The sequence below is a fragment of the Salvelinus sp. IW2-2015 genome, linkage group LG2 (assembly GCF_002910315.2).
Source record: "Salvelinus sp. IW2-2015 linkage group LG2, ASM291031v2, whole genome shotgun sequence".
Classification (NCBI taxonomy): Eukaryota; Metazoa; Chordata; class Actinopteri; order Salmoniformes; family Salmonidae; genus Salvelinus; species Salvelinus sp. IW2-2015.
Window position 1 is genome coordinate 31,411,891 of NC_036839.1, and position 22,095 is coordinate 31,433,985.

The 22,095-nt window shown below is 43.1% G+C and overlaps 1 pseudogene; it reads right to left on the reverse strand.

The window, feature by feature from the left end:
* Positions 1-451: 451 nt before the first annotated feature.
* LOC111971544 (major histocompatibility complex class I-related gene protein-like) lies at positions 452-12,908 on the reverse strand (annotated as a pseudogene).
* Positions 12,909-22,095: the final 9,187 nt, after the last annotated feature.

Sequence of the window (22,095 nt, forward strand, 5' to 3'; positions counted from 1 at the left end):
CACGAGTGTTCAGAATATATGGAAATGTCAAAAATGTCTTTACATTTCCAGGAAGAGAGGAAGCACTAAGGAAGATTAAAAGGGGTTAGAACCTGGCAGAGAGGAAGGGCTGACAAAACATAGCTCAATAGCACACTCAGTCCCAAAATCACAGCTCCCATACATGAACACACCTGTAAATGTGCTCTGCACCATTTAAAACAAGTTCATTAAAAGACATACTGAAACATTCAGAACATACATATCATACAGTATCTGTTTTACAATCATCCATACAAATGATTCAATAAGCACATAAAGAAAGGGGGGCTGTGGTTACATAAAAAATAAGGTGATAAAAAAAGGACATGGGTCCAAAGCAATGTGGGTTTGGTAGGATATGTGTGAAGATAGGCTAATTTGCTCAGTCACTTGGGCATTGACTTTGGCAAGCTGTGACAATGTCTCAGAGCTAGTGTCTCCTCTTCCTGACACAAACAACAAAGCTTAGCAGAATAGTTATCGCCACCATCATAGTCAGTGGAACTGAAAGCACAACTAGGCCGACTCTGTCTCTGCCTGGCTCAGGTACCCAGCTGGCATCCAGCTTGTTGTCCAGACTGAGGTGGGAGACAGTGCAGGTATAATTGTGTCTCTCTCTCAGATCCTCTGCAATGATCTCTAGACTCTTCCTCAGCTGGTACGTCCCATCTCCATTGGGCAGTAGCTGCCCACCTGTCAGCTCCTTTTCTGCTATTGGCTGGCCATCTCTCAGCAGGGTCACGTTGATGTGTCGTGGGTAGAAACCAAACGCCAGACAGCTCACCTGGAGACCTCCAGACTTCGCTTTCTTTATGAGCCTGACTCTGGGTCGCACTTTACGCATCAAATTGTTATTTTCTCTCTCCAGGAAAATCTTCAATGTTTTTATGCAAAGGGTAAGGTAAACGTGTGCATAAAGCATTTTCACATATTCTAGCTTTACCTCATCCCATGCTAACTGTGGGTTTCCAGTATAGTATGTATTCTGAGTCATATTATAGCACATCCCATCTGCAACAGTCTTATTAAAAGTGCTTCTGGACAGAGTTAGGACCATTTTATCATTGTCCAACATCTCACAGCCAGCCATTCTCTGCTGTACATGAATACCTTCGGTGAAATTAAAGCGTTGTTTTAATCATATGATCTGCCTTTCATGTTGAAGTACATTGCTCCAAACACAGAAGCAATGTCCAGAACAATCCCCATCTCTTTTTCGTCTTGGGCATTGTGTCCCCTGTAAACACACTGTCTCTCGTAGTAACCAACTTCAATATCATCCAGCATCAAAACAACAGTATATTCCGGGAAAGGCGTATCTCCTATGATGTATGTGTAACGGTCGTCGTAATCCTCCTCCTCGGACGAGGAGGAGAGGCGAGAAGGATCAGACCAATATGCGGAGTGGTTTGTGTCCATGATTATTTATTAACAAAATAAACGGAACACTAACGAAACAAAATGACAAAAGAGAAACGAACCGACAAACAGTCCCGTGTGGCACGAATACAGACACGAGATACAACCACCCACAAACACACACGTGAACCCCGGCTGCCTAAGTATGATTCTCAATCAGGGACAACGATTTACAGCTGCCTCTGATTGAGAATCATACCCGGCCGAACACAAACAACCCGACAAGGAAAATAACACATGGACAACCCACCCCAACTCACGCCCTGACCAACTAAATAAATACAAGAAAAAGGAAAAACAGGTCAGGAACGTGACAGTATGTTGCAAAAGCCCACAGAGAATGTGATCCTGAAAGACGGTGAAAAAACTTTTCAGTTAAGATTTTCACAGTGATCTGAAAACCTTATAGTCTCTCTTTTTATTTTGTTTTATTTCACCTTTATTTAACCAGGTAGGCTAGTTGAGAACAAGTTCTCATTTGCAATTGCGACCTGGCCAAGATAAAGCAAAGCAGTTCGACACATACAACAACATAGAGTTACACATGGAATAAACAAACATACAGTCAATAATACAGTAGAAAAAGTCTATATACAGTGTGTGCAAATGAGGTAAGATAAGGGAGGTAAGGCAATAAATAGGCCATGGTGGCGAAGTAATTACAATATACCTTTAATGGCTGACTTGAAAATGATTGGTAGGGGAGACCAGGGTTGGTTGTCACACTTTTTACTCTGTGTATTTTACACAGAGATAGATAGAGGACTCATCTTTGTATCTGTGCCATTATAGCATATGTGACAGCCTCAATGGCGTTGCCCATGCTATCTACATTTTAAAGTACAACATTTTCTTCATTGGCTGATTCCTCCCAACTCATAGGAATCCCCACCCAGTTGACTACTTTAAAATGATGGAAACCTTCGGAAAGCAGTGCCTTTGGGAAGCATTCAGACACCTTAACTTTTTTCAAATTTTGTTAGGTTACAGCCTTATTCTAAAATTGATTCAATTGTTTTTTACCCCTCATCAATCTACACACAAAACTTCATAATGACAAAGCAAAAGCAGGTTTTTAGAAATGTTTGCTAATTTATAAATAAATAAACCCAGAAACATTTAATTTACATAAGTATTCAGACCCTTTACTCAGTACTTTGTTGAAGCACCTTTGGCAGCATTTACAGCCTCGAGTCTTCTTGGGTATGATGCTACAAGCTTGGCACTCCTGTATTTGGGGACTTTCTCCCATTCTTCTCTGCAGATCTTCTCAAGCTCTGACAGGTTGGATGGGGAGCGTTAGTGCACAGCTATTTTCAAGCCTCTTCAGAGATGGTCGGTCCGGTTCAAGTCCAGGCTCAAGCTGGGCCACTCGAGGATATTCAGAGTCTTGTCCCGAAGCCACTCCTGCGTTGTCTTGGCTGTGTGCTTAGGGTGGTTGATCTGTTGGAAGGGGAACCTTCATCCCAGTTTGAGGTTCTAAGCGCTCTGGAGCAGGTTTTCATCAAGGATCTCTCTGAACTTTGCTCCCTTCATCTTTCACCTCAATCCTGACAAGTCTCACAGTCCCTGCCACTGAAAAATATCCCCACAGCATGATGCTCCCACCACCACCACGCTTCACCGTAGGGATGGTGCCAGGTTTCCTCCAGATGTGACGATTGGCATTCAGGCCAAAGAGTTCCATCTTGGTTTCATCAGACAAGAGAATCTTGTTTCTCATGGTCTTAGACTCTTTCGGTGCATTTTGGAAAACTCAAAGCGGGCTGTCATGTGCCTTTTACTGAAGAGTGGCTTCCGTTTGGCCACTCTACTCATAAAGGTCTGATTGGTGGAGAGATGCAGAGATGGTTGTCCTTCTGGAAGTTTCTTCCATCTCCACAGAGGAACTCTGGAGCTCTGTCAGAGTGAGCATGGGGTTCTTACTCCCTGACCAAGGCCCTTCTCCCCAGATTGCTCAGTTTGGCCGGGCGGCCAGCACTAGGAGGAGTCTTGGTGGTTCTAAACATCTTCCATTTAAGAATGATGGAGGCCACTGTGTTCTTGGAGACCTTCAATGCGGCAGACATTTTTTGGTACCCTTTCCCAGATCTGTGCCTCGACACAATCCTGTCTACGGAAAATTCCTTCGACCACATGGCTTGGTTTTTGCTCTGACATGCACTGTCAACTGTGGGACCTTATATAGACAGCTGTGTGCCTTTCCAAATCATGTCCAATCAACTGAATTTACCACAGATGGACTCCAATCAAGTTGTAGAAACATCTCAAGGATGATCAATGGAAACAGGATGCACCTGAGCTCAATTTTCGAGTCTCATAGCAAAGGGTCTAAATACTTATGTAAATAAGGTATATCTGTTTTTTCTTTTTAATACATTTGCAAAAATGTATAAAAACCTGTTTTCACTTTTTCATTATGGGGTATTGTGTGTAGATTGCTGAGGATTAAAAAATGAGGCTGTAACGTAACACATATTATGGAAAAAGTAAAGGGGTCTGAATACTTTCCTAAGGCACTGTATATACAATACCAGTCAACAGTTTGGACACACCTACTCATTCAAGGGTTTTTTCTTCATTTTTACAATTTTCTAAATTGTAGAATAATAGTGAAGACATCAAAACTATGAAATAACACATATGGAATCACGTATCAAACAAAAAAGTGTTAAACAAATCCAAATATATTTTAGATTTTAGATTCTTCAAAGTAGCCACACTTTGCCTTGATGACAGCTTTGCACTCTTGAAATTCTCTTAACCAGCTTCACCTGGAATGCTTTTCGAACAGTCTTGAAGGAGTTCCCACATATGCTGAGCACTTGTTGGCTGCTTTTCCTTCACTCTGCGGTCCAACTCATCACAAACCATCTCAATTGGGTTGAGGTCGGGTGATTGTGGAAGCCAGGTCATCTGATGCAGCACGCCATCACTCCTTCTTGGTCAAATAGCCCTTACACAGCCTAGATGTGTGTTGGGTCATTGTCCTGTTGAAAAACAAATGATAGTCCCACTAAGTGCACATCAGATGGGATGGCTTATCGCTGCAGAATGCTGTGGTAGCCATGCTGGTTAAGTGTGCATTGAATTCTAAACAAATCACAAACATTGTCATCATCAATGCACCCCCACATCATCACACCTCCTCCATGCTTCACGGTGGGAACCACATATACAGAGATTATCCATCCTTTTCCAATGGCTTCCTCAGGCTGTGACCAAGCTTTAGACATAGTTTCAGGCTTTTATTTTGAAAAATGAGAGAGATTTTTCAAAACTAGTCAGGTGTCCTTTGATTAGTTCCTGCGCGCGAGAGGGGTAGCTCTCCATTTTCTTTCTCTCTTTTCTTGAATAGGTTACGGCCCGGTTGAAATATTATCGATTATGAATGTTAAAAACAACCTGAGGATTGATTATAAAAAATATTTGACATGTTTCTACGAACATTACGGATACTTTTGGGAATTTTCGTCGAACGGAACGAGGCTGTGGTTTTCTGAACATAACGCGCAACCCAAATGGCGTTTTTTGGTTATAAAAGTAATATTTATCGAACAAAAATAACATTTATTGTGTAACTGGGAGTCTCGTGAGTGCAAACATCCGAAGATTATCAAAGGTAAGCGATTAATTTTATTGCTTTTCTGACTTTCGTGACYATGCTAATTTGGGGCTAGCTGTTCTAGCATTGATTGATACACTCACAAAAGCCTGGATTGCTTTCGCTGTAAAGCATATTTTCAAAATCTGACACGATAGGAGGATTAACAACAAGCTAAGCTGTGTTTTGGTATATATTCACTTGTGATTGCATGATTATAAATATTTTTAGTAATATTTTGCGCCCTGCCATTCAGCGGTTGTTTAGGAAAATAAAGGGATCCGTAGCGCAGAGAGGTTAAAAGTGTCTTCCTCACCATCTTAAATAAGCATGCCCCATTCAAAAAAAAAGAAGAACGCGAAACGGCAAGTACGTACTAGGTGTGCCGGACGTTCTATAAGCGTACTTGGGAGCGTATAAGATCGTTGGATATAAGCGTATGAGGTCGTTGGATGGGCTATTTACAGATGGGCTATGTACAGGTGCAGTGATCTGTGAGCTGCTCTGACAGCTGGTGCTTAAAGTTAGTGAGGGAGATATGAGTCTCCAGCTTCAGTGATTTTTGCAGTTCATTCCAGTCATTGGCAGCAGAGAACTGGAAGGAAAGGCGGCCAAAGGAGGAATTAGCTTTGGGGGTGACCAGTGAAATATACGTGCTGGAGCGCGTGCTATGGGTGGGTGCTGCTATGGTGACCAGTGAGCTGAGATAAGGTGGGGCTTTACCTAGCAAAGACTTGTAGATGACCTGGAGCCAGTGGGTTTGGCGACGAGTATAAAGCGAGGGCCAACCAACGAGAGCGTACAGGTCGCAGTGGTGGGCAGTATATGGGGCTTTGGTGACAAAAGGATGGCACTGTGATAGACTGCATCCAGTTTGCTGAGTAGAGTGTTGGAGGCTATTTTGTAAATGACATCGCCGATATCGAGGATCGGTAGGATGGTCCGTTTTACGAGGGTATGTTTGGCAGCATGAGTGAAGGATGCTTTGTTGCGATATAGGAAGCCGATTCTAGATTTAATTTTGGATTGGAGATGCTTAATGTGAGTCTGGAAGGAGAGTTTACAGTCTAACCAGACACCTAGGTATCAAAGTCAAAACCGTCCAGAGTAGGGATGCTGGATGGGCGGGCAGGTGTGGGCAGCGATCGGTTGAAGAGCATGCATTTAGTTTTACTTGCATTTAAGAGCAGTTGGAGGCCACAGAAGGAGAGTTGTATGGCATTGAAGCTCCAGTGTTGAGGATCAGCGTGGCAGATTTGTCGCTACCTACACTCACCACCTGGGGGCGGCCCGTCAGGATGTCCAGGATTCAGTTGCAGAGAGAGGTGTTTAGTCCCAGGATCCTTAGCTTAGTGATGAGCTTTGAGGGTACTATGGTGTTGAACGCTGAGCTATAGTCTATGAATAGCATTCTCATATAAGTGTTAGTTTTGTCCAGGTGGGAAAGGTCAGTGTGGATCTGTTTGGGTGGTATGCAAATTGGAGTGGGTTTAGGGTTTCTGGGATAATGGTGTTGATGTGAGCCATTACCAACCTTACAAAAAACTTTATGGCTACGGACGTGAGTGCTACTGTTCTGTAGTCATTTAGGCAGGTTGCCTTTGGGTTCTTGGGCACAGGCGCTATGGTGGTCTGCTTGAAACATGTTGGCATTACAGACTCAATCAGGGACATGTTGAAAATGTCATGGAAGACACCTGCCAGTTGGTCAGCACATGCCCGGAGCACACGTCCTGGTAATCCGTCTGGTCCCGCAGTCTTGTGTATGTTAACCTGTCTAAAGGTCTTAATCACGTCGGCAACGGGAGCGTGATCACATAGTCGTCCGGAACAGCTGATGCTCTCATGCATGCCTCAGTGTTGCTTGCCTCGAAGCGAGCATAGAAGTGATTTAGCTCGTCTGGTAGGCTCGTGTCACTGGGCAGCTCGCGGCTGTGCTTCCCTTTGTAGTCTGTAATAGTTTGCAAGCCCTGCCACATAAGACGAGCGTCAGAGCCGGTGTAGTATGATTCAATCTTAGCCCTGTATTGACGCTTTGCCTGTTTCATGGTTCGTCGCAGGGCATAGCAGGATTTCTTGTAGGCTTAGAGTCCCGCACCTTGAAAGCGGCAGCTCTACCCTTTAGCTCAGTGCGAATGTTGCCTGTAATCCATGGCTTCTGGTTGGGGTATGTACGTACAGTCACTGTGGGGACGATGTCCTCGATGCACTTATTGATAAAGCCAGTGACTGATGTGGTGTACTCCTCAATGCCATCGGAAGAATCCCGGAACATGTTCTAGTCTGTGATAGCAAAACAGTCCTGTAGTTTAGCATTTGCTTCATCTGACCACTTTTTTATAGACCGAGTCAATGGTGCTTCCTGCTTTAATTTTTGCTTGTAAGCAGGAATCAGGAGGATAGAGTTGTGGTCGGATTTACCAAATGGAGGGCGAGGGAGAGCTTTGTACGCGTCTCTGTGTGTGGAGTACAGGTGTTCTAGAAATGTTTTCCCTCTGGTTGCACATTTAACATGTTGATAGAAATTTGGTAGAATTGATTTAAGTTTCCCTGCATTAAAGTCTCCGGCCACTAGGAGCGCCGCCTCTGGGGAAGTGGTTTCCTGTTTTCTTATTTCCTTATACAGCTGACTGAGTGCAGTCTTAGTGCCAGCATCTATCTGTGGTGGTAAATAAACAGCCACGAAAAGTATAGCTGAACTCTCTAAGCAAGTAGTGTGGCCTGCAATTTATCACAATATACTCTACTTCAGGCGAGCAGAATCTAGAGACTTCCTTAGATTTTGTGTACCAGCTGTTGTTTACAAATATGCACAGACCGCCCCCCTCGTCTTACCGGAGTGTGCCGTTCTATCTTGCCGGTACAGCGTATATCCCGCTAGCTGAATATCCATGTCGTCATTCAGCCATGATTCCGTGAAACATAGGATATTACAGTTTTTGATGTCCCTTTGGTAGGATATTCGTGATCGTACCTTGTCTAATTTATTGTCCAATGATTGCACGTTGACGAGTAGTATTGACGGTAACGGCAGCTTTCCCAGTCGCCTTCTCCGTGTCCTGACCAGGCATCCGGCTCTTTGTCCTCTGTACCTGCGTCGCTTCCTCTTGCAAATAACGGGGATGTCGGCCCTGTGGGGTGTTTGGAGAATGTCTTGTGCGTCATCCTTGTTGTAGAAAAAATCTTTGTCTAATCCGAGGTGTGTGATCGCTGTCCTGATATCCAGAAGCTCTTTTTTGCCGTAAGATACAGTGGCAGAAACATGATGTACAAAATAAGTTACAAATAACGAGAAAACCCCCCCACATAATAGCACAATTGGTTGGGCGCCCGTAAAACTGCTGCCATTTCTTCTGGCGCCTTTTTAACTAGTTATATTGACTGTTTAGGGATGACAAACTAAATACTAATCGTAAAATCAGAAATGTCATTTGTGTCGACCCGGACAGTTTTTAAATCCTGAATTGGTGAACTTGCTAAGGAGAAATGGGATAGATGGCAACTGATAGGTAGGACAAAATAGTTGTGGCCGACTGGTTTGGACGTAAATCTGATCAAAATCTGATCAAAATGATGTTTTAATCAAAATCTGATTAAAACATAGGAAATGCAGCTAGCTGTGTTCTGTTCAATCTCGGCTTGTTAGCCAGCCAAGTTATTTGTGCATTCTTACATGATCAGCAAATACATGCATGCAGTGTCTGTTTATGTAACGTTAGCTAACTTTCGTCTTGTCTCTTTCCCCTTCCTCGTGTTTCACCATTGCATACAAAGAAATGATTTTAAATTAAAGATCAAATAAAAGTAAATCGGTGACAATTTCATCAAGCATATGAATATGCAAAACTGTTTACAAAACCATTGCACATTAACAAAGCTATTTGTGGTTCTCAGCAACTTGAACCATCACTGAAATTTGATTTGAACAGTGAGGTTCATTTCTCCTCCCTTGTTTCTGCTCTGTTTGCCTCAGGTTGAAACCCATATCACCCAGACAGATGTAAAGAACTTGGGAACCTCCCATCCACCAGGAAAATCCCCCTATCCCAGGAATTTATTCAGCAGTATGCAATGTCAATATGTTAGAAGTAGATCCACACGTTATTCTCTGTCATGCAGAATTGTCAGCTCATTTTAACATATGAAGCTCATTCTAAAATAAAGATGTGGGTGATTTCTGCCCCAGGGTACTGCACTGTGTGCAAGTTTGTATTCCTGCCCAGCAAACACCATGTTCAACTATTCATCGTCTACAATTTAGATCACACTTAGTTGAATGAGGTGTACTGAACAAGCTTTTGAATGTTAATCACCCTGATGTCCCTCACTTGGGGATGTTAAAATGTTTTCCATTCTACTGAGCCATTTACTTTGTGTTCGTATTATCTTTTATTTCTTGTTGTTGCATTGTGTAGAAGGAACCTGCAAGAAAGCATGTCGTTTGACATACGACTAATAAAACGTTTGTACAATGGACTGTGTTTTAAGGATTCATGCACAGATATAGGAAAACCAATAAAAGGGTTTATATTTATTAAACATGACAAGTGTTGATGCCTCCCTACTATTCTGGTTTTGAGGCCTGGGCATCTGGGGGCTGCAGTTCATCTGTCTAATCCCCTTTAGGGAGAGAGAAAAGCATTCATAATATTACAATGGTGTATTCATTTAACTTAATATACATTCCTTTTTGATATGCATGCATATAATTAAAGTGGTCCTTTACAAAACAAACACTGGCATATTATATCTAATGCATTTAGCTTAAATTAGGATGAAGTAGTCTAGGCCTTCTAATCTAGTTTAATTGCATCATATCGCATATCATTCAGCTGCAGCTGCAATGCATAAGGTGAATATAAAACCAAGCTATCGTGAATATCAGTGTCATTTAATAATATGCATAGGTGTTATAGTTGTATGAATTTATCACAATGCAAACCTGCTCATTGGGGGGGGAAAACACCAGTAGTCCTAATACAATGAAAAATTATTTCACAGTGAAACCAATAATCTGTCTTTTTATCATTCTTAATCAATAAGCAAAAAAATAGCTTACTTATATATTTTTTTTTACATTTGCTTCAGCCTCTGTACAATGCATGAAAGCTTAACGTAAACTCACCCCATTCCTTACAAATGTGCGCAACCGCGACATTCAAACGAGGCTGCAAAGAAAACTAATGGGACTGTATCGACTGTGTTGACTTCAAAATTGGGGGTGTGAACTAGGTTTCTATTCAAGCGTTGATCGACATGGTAATGGCTCTATAGTATTGGAGAAAACTGACCCTCCGTTACATCTTGACGTGTCATGCCGTAACGTACAGCACGCATAAAGCTACTATTTCTGTCTTACAATCTCTCTCCACCAGGTGTAGCACTTCTCTCATCGTTTAAAAACAAGAAATGGACAGTGACGGGGGTAATGGGAGATACCTAGTCATATTTTGCGTCGTCACTGCAAGCGATCACGACTCTCAAAAAAAATGTTTACTTCTGAAGATCACTTTAGCACCGTCCTAAAAACCCGATTCAAATTCAACACAAACCTTCAAATAGGTATGTAATCACACATTATATAAACTCTTCATAGTGTTTTATTTACATTTTAGAGGCGATAAGGTGATAAGTAGGACAGATCGAGTGAAAAAAAGCAATTTTCCCACACAACATCTCTCCTTCTCACGATCACCCATTAGTTTCGCTTCCCCACCCGCCATTTTTAAAAAGACCCGACGGGGCTCATTGCCTTCTTGAATAATGCAGAAACGGGCAGCGTTTAGATCATGTAATTTATTTTGTTGGAAAGAGGAGAAAGTATGTTTTACAATGGTATTGACATTACAGTTGATCTGGAAGTATTACGTTTTTGGGGCGCTAAAATAAGGTAAATTGTACGGACCACGGCGATGTACAAAAGTGAGTGAGTTTACGTTACCTGTCAAACTTCCACAACGATGTAGCAGCAGACCAAGCAATTTGTGAGGACCCCACGTAAAATTATTCTGGTCGGTCTCAGCTTAATTCACTAACAGCTACTGATAAAATCGATTCTGTTGCTTGTTATTCGTGTTAAAATATTTCCATTCTGGGATAGTCGTTCACTGAGTTGCCAGCACTAGTTGCTAACACTGCTACAATGTAAACAGACGTAGCTAGCTAGCATAAAAGATAGCTTTTTTGACACCGGCTGCGTGATGATGCAGTTTCTTATTTAGGTTAGAAGTCACGTATGTTTCAAATTTAGTGGATTGTAAGCGCTCTGCGTTCTCCTATACTAGATGATATGCTCTCTCATGTGTTCTTGAAAGATCACCTTTGAAAGAACGGGTAACGCAAGTATACAATTTGGACCACAACCAATGATTTAAACCCCCCTCTTTACTATTTAAATGCAATCACTTCCTTATTTAAAATGTCATGATCGGTCATGTGACTTGGTTACTGTTGTTAAGTGCTAGCCATGAAGCCATTAGCCTAGTCATTAAAAACATAACCATCCATAAAAAAAAGTATAGCCTGACAACAGTACTAAAGAGACATAGGGATATCAAAACGAATTTGTCACTTTCCATGGAAGCAAAAGTTAAATGTTTATTTTTTGGTCAAAGCTAGCTAGCTAGCAGGCAGCTGTAGAGAACATGCTAGCTAAGCTATTCTGCAAACATACAAAAATAACTATGCAACCCCCTAAGATGTTTATATTGACATTTGTAGTTTTAGTATGTTTCTCTGACTCCTTACCTGTAATTTAAAAAAAATATTAGCAGTACTTGAACTAGCTAGCTAAACTGCCTGGCAGCCATTTCCTCAACTGCCAACTGTTGCTATGGTGACCAAGATGTCACAAGACCATTACTCTTCTTGTTGTAGATTGTAAAAAAGAGTTTAAAATACATTTTCTTTTTCATCAATAACTAGCTAGCTATATACAAAATGATGTGCGCACACCTCCACACAGACTTTATCTCTTCCAGCAGTTTGACTATCTGATATGAACCTAGGAATATCAAAATCCTCCATTCAGATGGAGCCCTTGGAAAAATGATACCCAAAATTATTATTTTCGGATATAAAGACGATGCTGTATCAACAAAAAACGGACTGCAACTTGCAAAACATGCAGGAAGAAAATTACAGATGGAGGCGCAACAATTTCCAACTTTGTTCGATATTTGAAGCTGCACAAAGAACGGTAAGTCGTGGCCAATATAGCCGACAGCTATATATTTTATTTCTTTACTGGTGTATCATGTAGGCTAACGTAACATTAAATCAATGAGCCTCCACACAGTCAGTCAGTGCGGAAACTACTGTAACCACACAGAGAGTGTGTGTGTGTGTGTGTTAAGGTTGGGCGATTGTGTACAAGCCTACATCGCCCGATTGCACCCCATAGCGATCCTCGATAGTCGATCACTATTGGGGGTGTGTGTCTTTCTCATGGCTACCCATGTATTTCCATGGAAATATAACGCTTATTTGGAAAGTAAAAATAGATAGATATTTTTTTAAGCATTTATGATTTGCATGAATGTAATATACTATTACTCTTGTTAAAAATATGAAATGGTATTACATTTGGTGAAGAGCACATTATGACTTGTTTAGGACTCGAAACTCAAAGTTTAGGACTTGAGACTTGACTTGATACTTGACGGTCTTGACTTGAGACCTGACTCGGACTTGCCTGTCTTGACTTGGGACTTGAGTGCTAAGACTTGAGACTTACTTGTGACTTGTAAAATAATGACTTGGTCGCACCTCTGGATATCCGCACCTCTGGATATCCGTTCTCCGTACATCGCGCATACAGGAATAAAGAACTCTCCGGGAAGAAGGGCCGGGGTGTATGTTTCATGATTAACTACGCATGGTGTGATTGTGATAACATACAGAAACTCAAGTTCGTTTGTTCATCTGACCTAGAATACCTGACAATCAAATGCCGATCGTATTACCTCCCAAGATAATTATCTTCGGTTATAGTCACATCCGTGTATATTACCCCTCAAGCCAATACCACGACGGCCCTCAAAAAACTACACTGGACTTTATGCAATCTAGAAACCACATATCCTGTGGCCGCATTTATTGTAGATGGGGATTTTAACAAAGCAAATTTCAGGAAACCGCTATCGAAGTTCTACCAACACACTGACTGTAGTACTCGCACTGGTAGAACATTGGACCACTGCTACTCAACTTTTCTAAATGCATACAAGGCCCACCCTCCCTTCAGCAAATCTGATCACGACTCTGTGCTAAGGTCTATTAAACTCTGGTCTGGCCAGTCGCAATCCATGCTTCAAGATTGTTTTGATCACGCGGACTGGGATATGTTCCTCTGAGAATAACTTCTTATGGCTGAAGGGGCAGTATTGAGTAGCTTGGATGAAAGGTGCCCATTGTAAACGGCCAGCTCCTCAGTCTCAGTTGCTAATATATGCATATTATTATTAGTATTGGATAGAAAACACTCTAAAGTTTCTAAAACTGTTTGAATTAAGTCTGTGAGATTAACAGAACTCATATGGCAGGCAAAAACCTGAGAAGTTCCACTTCCTGTTTGGATTTTTTCTGGGGGTGCCATATTTTCAACCAAGCTCTCATTGAATATAAAGAGAGATATGGATGGGTTTTCACTTCCTACGGCTTCCACTAGATGTCAACAGTCAATAGAACTTAGTCTGATGACTCTAATTTGAAGGGGATTCGAAGGAGACAGAATGAGTAATCACTGCCATGAGTGCCCACGCATTGAACTGACGCGTTCACGTGAGATGCAGCTCCGTTCCTTCTCTCAATTTAGTCGATTTAATTCTCCGTTGGAACGTTATTCAAGATGTATGTTAAACATTCTAAAGATTGATTCAGTACATCGTTTGACATGTTTTCTACTGACTGTAACGGAACGTTTGACATTTCGTCACGTTATAGTGGTCGCGCTTTGAGACTTTGTTAGGGTTATTTGGTAAACAATTCGAAAGTAGCTAAATTGACATAAATAACGGACATGAACGAACAAATCAAGCATTTATTGTGGACCTGGGATTCCTAGGACTGCTTCTGAGAATTCATCAAAGTAAGAAACATTTATCATTATTTTCGGTGTTCGTTGAGTCCACATGGTGGCTAATTTGGCTAATCATCTGAGCTCCGTCTCAGATTATTGCATGGTTTATATTTCCGTAAAGTTTTTTTGAAATCTGACACAGCGGTTGCATTAAGGGAAGTATATCTATAATTCTATGTATTACTTGTATTTATCATTTATATTATGTTGACTATTTCTGTTGAAACGATGTGGCTATGCAAAGTCACGATGTGGCTTTGCAACTAGTGAATCTAATGCCTCAATGTAAACTCAGATTTTTTTATAGAAATATGAACTTAATCAAACAAAACATGCATGTATTGTGTAACATGAAGTCCTATGAGTGTCATCTGATGAAAATAATCGAAGGTTAGTGATTAATTTTATCTCTATTCTGGTTTTTGTGAAAGCTATCTTTAGCTGAAAAAATGGCTGTGGTTATTGTGTTTTGTGGTGACCTAACACAATCGTTTGTAGTGCTTTCGCTGAAAGCCTATTTGAAATCGGACACTTTGGTGGGATTAACAACAAGATTACCTTAAAATGAATAAAACACATGAATGTCTAGTCATTCATCATCAATCAAGACTAGTCATTCAACTGAGACTGCTCTTCTCTGTGTCACGGAGGCGCTCCGCACTGCTAAAGCTAACTCTCTCTCCCTCTGCTCTCATCCTTCTAGACCTATCGGCTGCCTTTGATACTGTGAACCATCAGATCCTCCTCTCCACCCTCTCCGAGCTGGGCATCTCCGGCGCGCCCACGCTTGGATTGCGTCCTACCTGACAGGTCGCTCCTACCAGGTGCGTGGCGAGAATCTGTCTCCGCACCACGTGCTCTCACCACTGGTGTCCCCAGGGCTCTGTTCTAGGCCCTCTCCTATTCTCGCTATACACCAAGTCACTTGGCTCTTTCATATCCTCACATGGTCTCTCCTATCATTGCTATGCAGACGACACACAATTAATCTTCTCCTTTCCCCCCTCTGATAACCAGTGGTGAATCGCATCTCTGCATGTCTGGCAGACAATCAGTGTGGATGACGGATCACCACCTCAAGCTGAACCTCGGCAAGACGGAGCTGCTCTTCCTCCCGGGGAAGGACTGCCGTCCATGATCTCGCCATCACGGTTGACAACTCCATTGTGTCCTCCTCCCAGAGTGCTACCTTGGCGTGATCCTGGACAACACCCTGTCGTTCTCAACTAACATCAAGGCGGTGACCCGTTCCTGTAGGTTCATGCTCTACAACATTCGCAGAGTACGACCCTGCCTCACGCAGGAAGCGGCGCAGGTCCTAATCCAGGCACTTGTCATTTCCCGTCTGGATTACTGCAACTCGCTGTTGGCTGGGCTCCCTGCCTGTGCCATTAAACCCCTACAACTCATCCAGAACGCCGCAGCCCGTCTGGTGTTCAACTTTCCCAAGTTCTCTCACGTCACCCCGCTCCTCCGCTCTCTCCACTGGCTTCCAGTTGAAGCTCGCATCCGCTACAAGACCATGGTGCTTGCCTACGGAGCTGTGAGGGAACGGCACCTCCGTACCTTCAGGCTCTGATCAGGCCCTACACCAAACAAGGGCACTGCGTTCATCCACCTCTGGCCTGCTCGCCTCCCTACCTCGAGAAGTACAGTTCCCGCTCAGCCCAGTCAAAACTGTTCGCTGCTCTGCACCCCAATGGTGGAACAAACTCCCTCACGACCCAGGTCAGCGGAGTCAATCACCACCTTCCGGAGACACCTGAAACCCCACCTCTTTAAGGAATACCTAGGATAGGATAAAGTAATCCTTCTAACACCCCCCCCCTTAAAAGAGTTAGATGCACTATTGTAAAGTGGTTGTTCCACTGGATATCATAAGGTGAATGCACCAATTTGTAAGTCGCTCTGGATAAGAGCGTCTGCTAAATGACTTAAATGTAAATGTAATGTCTGAGGAATTTTAATTATGAGATTTCTGTTTTTTGAAATTGGCGCCCTGCACTTCGACTGGCTGTTGTCATATCGATCCCGTTAACGGGACTGCAGCCATAAGAAGTTATATAACATTGATGAATACACGGATACGGTGACTGAGTTCATCAGGAAGTGTATAGGAGATGTTGTACCCACTGTAACTATTAAAACCTACCCAAACCAGAAATCGTGGATAGATGGCAGCATTAGCACAAAACTGAAAGTGCAAACCATTGGGAATATGGCCAAATACAAACAGTATAGTTATTCCCTCTGTAAGGCAATCAAACTGATTGACAATCAAACTGATTGTCTACAGACAATCACGGACTACAAAGGGAAAACCAGCCACGTCGTGGATACTGATGTCTTGCTCCCGGACAAGCTACCAAGGAGTATGGGCTCTCCTTCGTCTTGGCCGACGTGAGTAAGACATTTAACCCTTGTGTTGTCTTAAGGGTCAACAAGGGTCGCCACTATGTTAAACAGCAGAGAAAACACTCTAAATTATATTTCTGAACTTGAAATTTGATGACTTTTCCTAGAGTGACCACAACATTAGAAAAGTGAAACATCGCCTTTGTTCATATTTCCACAAAAGCTGTACACCACCAGGGTACAAAGATTGTCTTCGAGTCATTTTTGACCCGGCAAGACACACACACAATGAGAAATTGAGATTATGTGTGCTACTGATTGAACTCAGACAAAACTATAACTTTCTTGTTTATGTGCAGCATCTCCCCTCTACGACCCACACATGACTCAGGTTCACAGACAAAATAAAAACAATTTCAGACAAAATAAACATTTATTGAAAGCATTGTTTACTAATGGGGAATGCGGTCAGAGGCTATAAAGGTGCTGCAGATGACAGTCCTCCCAGTTGTCTCTTTGCTGAAGCAATGAGTACACGTTTCAATGCCCAACAGGTCGTAGATCTGATTTTTTTCAGATGTCCAGGAGGAACAATGATTTAGAAGAGGAGGAGGTATCCTAAGAAGAAGAGGGGGAAGAATACAACTCAGAGCACAATGCATCATCTTCAGATGAAGAAGAAAGCTGAAAGAGACATTTTTGTCAAAGAACATCAAAATAACATGGTCCTTGTCACCATATGACAACCAGGGCAGGATAGCAGCACAAAATGTCATAAGGATGGCCCCACAAGACATGCAGTTGCCCATGCCAAGGACATCGCCTCAACATTCTACATGTTCATCACACCAGCCATCGAAAAAATCATCCTGGAGATGACAAATTTGGAGGGTTTCCGAAAAAATGGAGACAACTGGAAAAGGATGGATGAGATTGACCTGCGTGCCTACATGCTAATCTTAGCGGGTGTGTATAGGTCACGAGGCGAGGCTACATGTCTCTGGGATGCAGAGAGTGGAAGGGCGATTTTCTGTGCCACGATGCCAATGAAAGTCTTTCACACTTTCTCAAGAATGCTGCGATTTGATAACCGGGAGTCAAGACCTGCAAGATGTGTGAAAGACAAACTGACGCCCATAAGAGAGGTCTGGGAGAAGTGGGTGGAGCGTCTGCCATACCTCTACAACCCTGGGCTTGAAGTAACAGTGGATGAGCAAGAAGTTCCTTTCAGAGGCACATTTTTATTTTCATATCTGTAATGTAAGTGATTTTCACTGTTGATCTTATGATGCATTTCTGTAATATCATTGATTCATGTGATTGTTTTCTGTGACGCTGATACTAATTACTGATAGTAATCTCTTTTGTCAAAAGGTTGCTGTTCTTTCCGGCAGTATATGCCCAGCAAGCTAGCAAAGTATGGCATCAAGATATGGGTGGCCTGTGATGCACAATCCAGCTATGCTTGGAAGATGCAAGTCTACACAGGGAAGCTGATCCGTGGAGGCCCGGAAGAACCAGGGAATGCGGGTTGTGTTTGATGTGTCACATGGACTGAGGGAGCACAATGTCACGTGACAATTTCTTCACCTCTTATGAACTCAGCCAGCAGCTCCTGAAGAGGAAGATCACCATGGTTGGCACAGTTAGAGAGAACAAGCCTGACCTCCCCCTGCACTCCTCGCAACAAGCGGGAGAGAGGCCTTCTCATCAAAGTTTGCCTTCACCACCACTAGTTTCTTACTTCCCAAAGAGGAACAAGAATGTGGTCCGCCTGAGCACACTGCACAAAACGGCTGAGATCAGTGATTGTGAAGACAGGAAGCCAGCCATAATCCTGGATTACAACCACAACAAAGGAGGCGTGGACAACCTGGACAAGGTGCTTGGAACGTACAGCTGCAGGAGGATGACTGCCCTTTGGCCCCTGGTCATCTTCCATGACATCATTGATGTGTACTCATACAATGCCTTTGTGATATGGAACAAGATCAACCCTACCTGTATGCCTGATAACCGAAACAAGAGGGTGTTCCTGGAGCAACTGGGAAAGGCACTTGTAACCCCACAATTTCAAAGAAGGGAGCGCCTCCCCCGCCTTGCAGCCTCTGCAGCACTTGTGAAAGCTGTTCAGGGAGCTGAATCTTGCCTTGATCTACCTGAGGCTGCAGCTGGGGCAGGCAAGAGGAGGATATGCCAATTCTGCCCCCCCCCCCCCAAGAAGGACTGTAAAACAAATACTATGTGCTTCACATGTGAGAAATACAGCTGCAAAGTCCATGCACACACACTTGCCTACTGTCCTATATGTGATAATTAGAGTTGATTGATTTTTGTTCTTCATATTTTTGTTTTGTATCTATTATCTTATATTTTTCTTATTTATTGTTGTTGTTTATACAACTTGTAGTGGGGGCAATGGTTAAAAAAATGGGAGCAGACTAGTATTTTGTAGTTGAATTCCTCATTGTACAGTATATAAGAATATATCACTATGTTGCCAAAAAAGTTCAAGACTGTTTCCCTTCAATAAAATGCATTCAAAACCACTTTCTGCACATTTCTGCTACTTTCTTAGGCTATTCAAGCACTATCTATTGCAAAAAAATGGTTTACTCCTATGCAGTACCTTTGGCAATAATAATAATAAAGCTCTACTTTAGTAAAGAAAACAATGATGACAGGTGTGTTGTAATCAAAGCTAGTGGTGTCACAAAGTTTGTGATGAATCACAGGTTGTTTCTTCATGCAAAATAGATTTGGGGTTTAAAATTCATTTAAGCTGCCTAATTTTAGAGGTTTAGTGAAGGCGGGTCAGTATACAGAATGTTAAGACTACACAAGGCTCAAGCGTATTAACACTTGCGAGGCTGCCGGCGCAGCGGCATCCCTAGCCACGTCCTCAGATCATGCGCAGACCAGCTGGCTGGAGTGTTTACGGACATTTTCAATCTCTCCCTATCCCAGTCTGCTGTCCCCACTTGCTTCAAGATGTCCACCATTGTTACAGTACCCAAGACAGCAAAGCTAACTGAGCTAAATAACTATGATTTCTGTCATCAGGAAGTGCTTTGAGAGGCTAGTTAAGGATCATATCACCTCTACCTTACCTGATACCCTAGACCCACTACAGTTTCCTTACCGCCCCAATAGATCCACAAACAATGCAATTGCCATTGCACTGCACACGGCCCTATCCCATCTGGACAAGAGGAATACATATGTAAGAATTCTGTTCATTGACTACAGCTCAGCATTCAACAGCATTGTACCCTGGGTCTGAACCCACCCTGGGCAACTGGGTCCTGGACTTCCTGACGGGCCACCCCCAGGTGGTGAAGGTAGTTAACTACACCTCCACTTCGCTGATCCTCAACACAAGGGCCCCACAGGGGCGCGTTCTCAGTCCTCTCCTGTACTCCCTGTTCACCCATGACTGCATGACCATGCACGCCTCCAACTCAATCATCACGTTTGCAGACGACACAACAATAGTAGGCCTGATTACCAACAATGACGAGACAGCCTAGAGGGAGGAGGTGAGAGCCCTGGGAAAGTGATGCCAGAAAAATAACCTCTCACTCAACGTCAACAAAACAAAGGAGCTGATCGTGGACTTCAGGAAACAGCAGAGGGAGCACGCCCCTATCCACATCAACGGGACCTCAGTGGAGAAGGTAAAGAGCTTCAAGTTCCTCAGCGTACACATCACTGACGATCTGAAATGGTTCACCCACACAGACAGTGTGGTGAAGAAGGCGCAACAGCGCCTCTTCAACCTCAGTAGGCTGAAGAAATTTGGCTTGGCCCCTAAAATCCTCACAAACCTTTACAGATGCACAATTGAGAATATTACAGTAGAAAAAAGGAAAGAAAAAAGTGTATATACAGTGAGTGCAAATGAGGTAAGATAAGGGAGTTAAGGCAATAAATAGGCCATGGTGGCGAAGTAATTACATGGTGGCGAAGTAATTACAATATAGCAATTAAACACTGGAATGGTAGATGTGCAGAAGATGAATGTGCAAGTAGAGATACTGGGGTGCAAAGGAGCAAGATAAATAAATAAATACAGTATGGGGATGAGGTAGATAGATGGGCTGTTTACAGATGGGCTATGTACAGGTGCAGTGATCTGTGAGCAGCTCTGACAGCTGGTGCTTAAAGCTAGTGAGGGAGATATGAGTCTCCAGCTTCAGTGATTTTTGCAGTTCGTTCCAGTCATTGGCAGCAGAGAACTGGAAGGAAAGGGGGTGACCAGTGAGATATACCTGCTGGAACACGTGCTACGAGTGGGTGCTGCTATGGTGACCAGTGAGCTGAGATAAGGCGAGGCTTTACCTAGCAGAGACTTGTATATAACCTGTAGCCAGTGGGTTTGGCGACGAGTATGAAGCGAGGGCCAACCAACGAGAGCGTACAGGTCGCAGTGGTGGGTAGTGTATGGGGCTTTGGTGACAAAACGGATGGCACTGTGATAGACTGCATCCAATTTGTTGAGTAGAGTGTTGGAGGCTATTTTATAGATGACATCGCCGAAGTTGAGGATCGGTAGGATGGTCAGTTTTACGAGGGTATGTTTGGCAGCATGAGCGAAGGATGCTTTGTTGCGATATAGGAAGCCGATTCTAGATTTAATTTTGGATTGGAGATGCTTAATGTGAGTCTGGAAGGAGAGTTTACAGTCTAACCAGACACCTAGGTATTTGTAGTTGTCCACGTATTCTAAGTCAGAGCCGTCCAGAGTAGTGATGCTGGATGGGCGGGCAGGTGCAGGCAGTGATCGATTGGATAGCATGCATTTAGTTTTACTTGCATTTAAGAGCAGTTGGAGGCCATGGAAGGAGAGTTGTATGGCATTGAAGCTCGTCTGGAGGTTAGTTAATTAACGCATTGTCCAAAGAGGGGCCGGAAGTATACAGAATGGTGTCGTCTGCGTAGAGGTGGATCAGAGAATCACCAGCAGCAAGAGCGACATCATTGATGTATACAGAGAAGAGAGTCGGCCCGAGAATTAAACCCTGTGGCTCCCCATAGAGACTGCCAGAGGTCCGGAGCTCTGATTTGACACACTGAACTCTATCAGAGAAGTAGTTGGTAAACCAGGCGAGGCAGTAATTTGAGAAACCAAGGCTGTCGAGTCTGCCAATAAGAATGTGGTGATTGACAGAATCGAAAGCCTTGGCCAGGTCAATGAATACGGCTGCACAGTAATGTTTCTTATCGATGGTGGTTATGATGTCGTTTAGGACCTTGAGCGTGGCTGAGGTGCACCCATGACCAGCTCTGAAACCAGATTGCATAGCGGAGAAGGTACGATGGGATTTGAAATGGTTGATAATCTGTTTGTTAACTTGGCTTTCGAAGACCTTAGAAAGACAGGGATGCAGTAGGATGTTCCTTGTGGGTATCTAATCAAATTTCAAATCAAATATATTTATATAGCCCTTCGTACATCAGCTGATATCTCAAAGTGCTGTACAGAAACCCAGCCTAAAACCCCAAACAGCAAGCAATGCAGGTGTAGAAGCACGGTGGCTAGTGCTAGGAAAAACTCCCTAGAAAGGCCAAAACCTAGGAAGAAACCTAGAGAGGAACCAGGCTATGAGGGGTGGCC